Source organism: Equus quagga, chromosome 13, assembly GCF_021613505.1.
Source record: "Equus quagga isolate Etosha38 chromosome 13, UCLA_HA_Equagga_1.0, whole genome shotgun sequence".
NCBI lineage: Eukaryota > Metazoa > Chordata > Mammalia > Perissodactyla > Equidae > Equus > Equus quagga.
The window spans coordinates 32,807,671-32,813,523 of NC_060279.1; the positions used below are offsets into that span (position 1 = coordinate 32,807,671).

At 45.6% G+C, this 5,853-nt stretch overlaps 1 long non-coding RNA gene across 3 annotated transcripts; it reads left to right on the forward strand.

The window, feature by feature from the left end:
* The first annotated feature begins 549 nt into the window (after positions 1-549).
* LOC124249423 (uncharacterized) lies at positions 550-5,557 on the forward strand. 3 transcript variants are annotated; one of them, XR_006891387.1, is made up of 7 exons: positions 550-588; positions 714-1,064; positions 1,143-1,291; positions 2,190-2,286; positions 3,285-3,462; positions 4,137-4,273; positions 5,391-5,557. It is a non-coding gene; the product is annotated as an uncharacterized LOC124249423 (long non-coding RNA). The 3 variants fall into 3 exon arrangements; XR_006891388.1 differs by lacking the exons at positions 550-588; positions 714-1,064; positions 1,143-1,291; positions 2,190-2,286 and adding exons at positions 2,326-2,380; positions 2,469-2,527; XR_006891386.1 differs by lacking the exons at positions 550-588; positions 714-1,064; positions 1,143-1,291; positions 2,190-2,286 and adding an exon at positions 2,439-2,527.
* The last annotated feature ends 296 nt before the right edge of the window (positions 5,558-5,853 follow it).

Sequence of the window (5,853 nt, forward strand, 5' to 3'; positions counted from 1 at the left end):
CTGCCTTCAGCGGGGTAATCCATGAGCTCCTTCATCTGTTAACTGAAGGGTTGGTGGTTCAAGCCCAGTTGGGCATACTGGGTTTTGACCGATTCCAGGTTCTTTTAAGATATGCTTGGGCTGCACATTGTCTCTTAATTAGCTTGTCGCTCAACCTTATCTTCAATCTCCGTACTTTAAATCAGACGTGGAAAAATCCTGCTTGAACTTGCAAGGTTCATGTTAGTTACTGAAGGGTTTTGGTAGAAAGAATTTTGTTTTAGGGGTAACAGCAAGTTTTGGAGTTCCAGAGCCTATGTTTCTTACAGACTGTGTGAATAGTCATTCTTCCCGAGGCTGGGTTTTTACAGCTGCTCGTTTCTGGAAACCTGATGTCAATACCCTTAAGTTAAATCATCGGGAACACACGTCTTATTGGACAAGTTGCATTTTTTATTCCTTGCAGCCAGAAAAAACACACCCCGTGGTCGAACCTATGAAAGGACTTGGGCTTCGGTTGGGTGATTTGGGGAGGATGGGAGGAAGCAGAGTGTGCCCCCTAGTGAATAGTGTGGTCCGCACGGGCAGTTCTATGATTGGAGTAAAGAGGTAACAGTCATTTCCTATGGAAAGAGGAGGATATTTGGGATTTTGTAGATTGCACAGTGACCTTGCCTTTGTCTGTGCCTGGACAGAATTATGAGGTAGCATTGTTTTGTCTCATTTTTATCTAGATTTCGGAGTAATCTTGTGTGAGGCTGATGTTCTACGTCTGAGGTGATTTCCGACAGGAGAACTAAACAGTCAGGCTGTGTGTCAGAGCAGTGCAGCTGAGCAGCAGAAGCTGGTATTTTCTCTCTCACTGGAAATCCCTAAAATAGAGAAGAAGGCAGAACACTCCAGTCTCACAAGCTGTAGGGGCAAACCTGGCTGGGTAACAGTGTGACTTTGACGAAGTTTCTTGACTTGTCTATGGCTCGATTTCTCCTTTTAACATGTGTCGGATAGGAGTTCTTCCTGCATGGTTTGTCCCAGGTTTACATGAGACGTGCAGGTGAAGCGTGGAGCCCAGAGCCTGGCACATAGTGAGTACTCAGCACATAGTAGCTCTTGCCTTCCATCCCTATCAGCATTTCTTTGATCTGCCTTGTTCTTTTGAACAGCTGCGGGCCCTTTCAGGGTGCGGATGGAGCATGACGAGTCAAGGTTCTCCAACTGAGGAACATGAAATTGGTTCCAGTGTTTATTTTTACAAACAGTGCTGCAGTGGACGTGTGTATATCTGTATTTATACATCTCCATCACCTCCTGTGTAAGTGTTTCTCTAGTATATACTCCTGGAAAGAGAATTGCTCAGTTTAGAAATATGTTTGTACATACCTAATTTTTGTTTATTCCTGCCCTATGGCCTTGCAGCGAAGCTTTACCAATTCGTATTCCGAATCATTTAGGAGAATATTCTTGTCTCCACCCTCTTGCCAACACTGGATAGCATTTATTTTTGCCAACACCTATCACTTATTTTTGCCAACAATTAACCCCTTATTTAGAGATTTAACCAGTAAGTACTCTCATTGGCATAACTTATCTGACATCCTGGAAAAGCTGAAATCAATATGATTTTTCTCTATGCTCTTCTGTTTTCTGACTGCTGTGTTCTCTCAGATGATCTGGGCCAAGAGCAGTGCAAACATATCCCTCTTACTTGTTGGATGCTACTGCCTGTGGGTTCACACGCTGTTCTGGATTTTGAGGGTGAGGGGCTGGTTCACAGGAGAGGTTTGAGGTTGGGCTTACCTAACTTCCCTTGACAGACAGGCCAGGCTCGAGCAATTGGGAACTCAGTCATTCTGAAAAGTGAGGTTTCCACGATGGGGCTTGAGAAAAATACAAATTGGTAAACAGAGACGTTTGAATTTTTGTTAGAATGAGACTTTAAAAAATAGATCTTTTCTGTATTCCCAGTCCAAATAAGTGGGGAGATTGCATTCAAAGGACTTTGTCTGGGGAACTTACTCTAGCGGCGGCTCTCTTGCTCTCCTTGAATTGGTTCGCCCATGCTGGTAACTGGCACTTGCTATAACACCTTGTCTGGTGAGTTCAGGAGAACAAGGAGCTAAACATAATCTGCGGTAGGAAACAGAGACAGCTGATGGATTCGTAGACATTGTTACGTGGAGTTAAGTGTTGTATCCTCTTTATTCTTTTAGAGGTCTGCTTGGTAATGTGAAAGAGACGTTCGTCCAGTGCCTGAAATACCCTTCATAGTGTGTTCCCATTACAAGGGCTTGGGAATAGTCACCTGAAGTGAGCACACCATTTCTACTGTGGTCTTTGATTTTTTTACTTTATAGGGATTAGCATACATGTTTCTGAAAATTGAAAAGTCAGGAGAGTAGAGGTAAGTATCTGAATTAGTTCCTTATTGATGCATATTAACAGATTACAAAAACAGTGGTGTGAAACATCACACATTTGTTGTCTCACAGTTCTGTGGATCAGCATTCTAGAATGATGTGGCTGTGCTCTCTGCTGACAGAATTGGTCGGTATGTCCTCCCCACCTGAGTAGGTCTGATATTGATCATGTTGTGGTTCTATGTCACCTGAGAGGCTGCCCTCATGATCCGCTGTTTATCCCTGTCCCTCTTTATTAATATGATTTCTAGCAGTCACGGCATCTTTCAGCTCACCAAGGTGGCTTAGGAGAAAGCCTAGCTCTGTGGAGCCCCAGAATTGACCTCTGCCATATGTTTCTCCAAGAGGAGGCTAAAATAACAGAGGTCTTCATCAAGAAATGACCCCTATGAGGGCTGACATCCCCCAGTGATCAGAGCAGAGGAGAAAATCAAAGGACAAGGGAGACGCTAAAAGTCCAGACTGGGAAGCAGAGTCCTCTTTGCGTCCCACATCACTTAGGAACTCTTCCTGGACACGAGGACGTTTCCCGTTGAAAGGTGACCTTGGACAAGGGACTTGCTGTGCTCAAAGCTGAGTCATTCTTCTTACCAATGGGAGTCTCAGAGTCTCCATCCTAGGCTTTTTAAAATTTTTAAATGATGAGGCTTTTTCCTTGTATGAGAATCTCCTTGGAATTTTTGTCTGAAATGTAGTTTCTTGGGCCTTGTCCCCATAAGTTTTGAACAAGCACCGCGTTGACTCTGACGTAGGGGTTCTTTAGCTCTGCAGCTGGTGCCCAGGGGTTAGAGCCCTGTCTGCTGCTTGATATCACGTTCAATCATCCAAAACTGTAGTGGTCAATGCAGCTTCTGGACTTTACATTATACATTCTTCTCTCTTGTACAGGGGATAGACGTGCTCAAAGCAGGCAATGAAATCATCCACTGAAGCATGTGTGGTCCACGGTGGAGCTGGTGTTTGAATCTTCCGCTGCCTTTCCTCAGGCTGTGCCTTTATTGCTTCCGCTCACACCTGGAATAGGATTTGTGTGGAAATGTGATTGGAGTAGAAGGCATCAGGGAGGGTTAGTTATTCTTGGAAACTGTTATTTACCCATTTGATAAATATTTACTGAATGGCTTCTCTGTCAGGCCCTTGTGGAGGCACTGGGGAGATGGGGCGAACGGGTGGACAGAGTGCCCGCTCTCTGGAAGATGAGCTTCTGGCACGAGAGCCAGACATTGTACAGATAATCATATAAATAGATTTTAATTTTGGCTGTGATAAATTTTATTTAATATTTCTGTGTTCCTTGGTCCCATGGTGTCAGCCAGGTGTGAAAACTGACTGAATATTAATAATAGGACTAAAGAGCTGTGGTAAAAGATTTGTCCCTGGAAAGGTTCTTCAGCCGTTTTTGTTTGAACAGTGGAAATCCTCATGTTTGAGCCATTGGCTCCTGAAATTCAGCCGTGGGTTCCTGGAGGGTGTGGCAGGCACTCTGGATGGGAAGCTTGTGCCCAAGGCTTATGTGGGGGCTCTGCTGTTGTCAAGCGTTGAGGGAGTGTGGGAAAATCTCCTATTCCCTCTGGGCCTCACTTTCCCCATCGGTAAGATAAGGTTGTTAGTGAAATTCTCCAATGTCCCTTCCTGTTCAGTTTTCTCTGAGTGCGTGGGAGACTGAGATGTGTGTGGAATGTGCCCTGGGAACTGCGGGTGAGACCTGGCCTTGGTCCCTTCTCTGTGTGTCTCCTGTAGGAGCCTGAGCTGAGACCACATCTTGAAAACACAGAATTGAGGGAGCAGGTGGAAGAAAGAAAGTCAGTAGGCTTGGAGGATGATGATAACCCAAAGAAGATTAAGGTGCTGGTGGAGGAGGTGCGTTGGCAAAGGAGGTGAGAATAAGGACAAGTTGAGTTCAGAGAAATCAAGGGACACTGAGGAATGAGTACAGCATCCTCCACTCCTCAAGGAGCAACCTAAGCTGAGCAGTGAGGACTGGGAGAGTAACTTACTCCACAGGGAACCTGTGCAACAGCCAGGGACACCCAAGGATGGATCAGGTTTGGTTTCTCCTGCTGGGGAGCACCAATTCCAAGAGGAGGAGGGTGGCACCCCCGAGGCTCTTCGCCAGACCCCCCAGCCTTGACCTCAGTGCTGCCCTCACAGTGGACGCCCTCCAAGTAAATGTGGGCTTAGAGGGATAAATGGTGTTTGGAGAAGGGTTGGAGATGTCCATTCTTACCTTAAGCAGTTGTGCCCTCGAGTCAGGAGGGGCCAGGGTAATGGGACCCTTGCATCTGAAGCAGTGATAGTAATATTCTTTTGCATTTATAGTTGAATAAAGCTTTAGCCACAATATCTCTTAAATATTTGTTGAGTGCCTCATTTTCCTTATGCTGTGATAAGGACTGGGAGTTCGCCTATTGGTAATATTTCCCTAAGGAAATCAAAGCAGTGAGAGGAAGAACACGAACAGATGGTTTCAACAAAATGATAGGTCTCCTCAACTGGGGAGTTGCGGCAGCCCAGATGATGGGAGGGTAGGCCAAGGCCATCTCTTCCTAATGACAGAGTGAACCATTGTCAGGAATCCCTCAGGACAATCCGTTCTTCATCAGAGCTCACCACAGGTGAGTGTCCTCAGACATGGAGAGTGTAGGGCAGACCCCATCCTAAGCAAGGTGATTTGCTACATCTTGGGAGAAAGCAGAGCATCCCTGACAGGACATTGGGGACAGGAGTGTTGTTGAGATGACTGACGACTTGCAGCCGCTTTTGTTCAATCCGTTGCACAAATGTTGCTGAGAGCCTCCTCGAGTGCTTGACTCGGTGCTAGGGCTCATGAACGCAGAGATGAATCAAAATTATCCTAACTTCCCGGAGCTCTCGGTCTAGTACCAGGAAGTCTTGAGAAGTGTAGTGGTGGTGGATTCCTTGGAGGAAGTGGCCAGTGCTACCCAGAGATGACCTCAGCGGTTTTCCTGGACCCCCTTCTGCTTTTTCCGACAGCTGGATGACCTGTCCTGACCCACGACCCTGAACCTCAGCCAGATTGCAGCCTCTCAGAACCAGTGCTTGGACTCCATGTTGGCTCCAAGCCCTCAACACTGCCAAAGTCTCCAGAGGAAACAGCTGATGTCACAGCTACTGACTGTGTCCTGGCCAGCTGCAGAAATAAAAAGGCAAGTTAATCTGTCCTTTTCTTATTATTTCTTATTTTTCATTTTTTCTTGACGTAACTTTGGTTTTGTCACATTTTATAGATTTCAGGTATACATCATTATAACTTGACTTCTGTATATACTACATCGTGTTCACCACCAAAAGGTTTCCATTCGCTACCATACAAATGGATGGATTTTAAAGTCATTATGCTACATGAAGGAATGCAGACATGAAAGAATACAGGTATGGTTCCATTTACATAAAGTTGTTAAAGTGCCAAGCCATCTGTAAGGACAGTGGTTGCCTG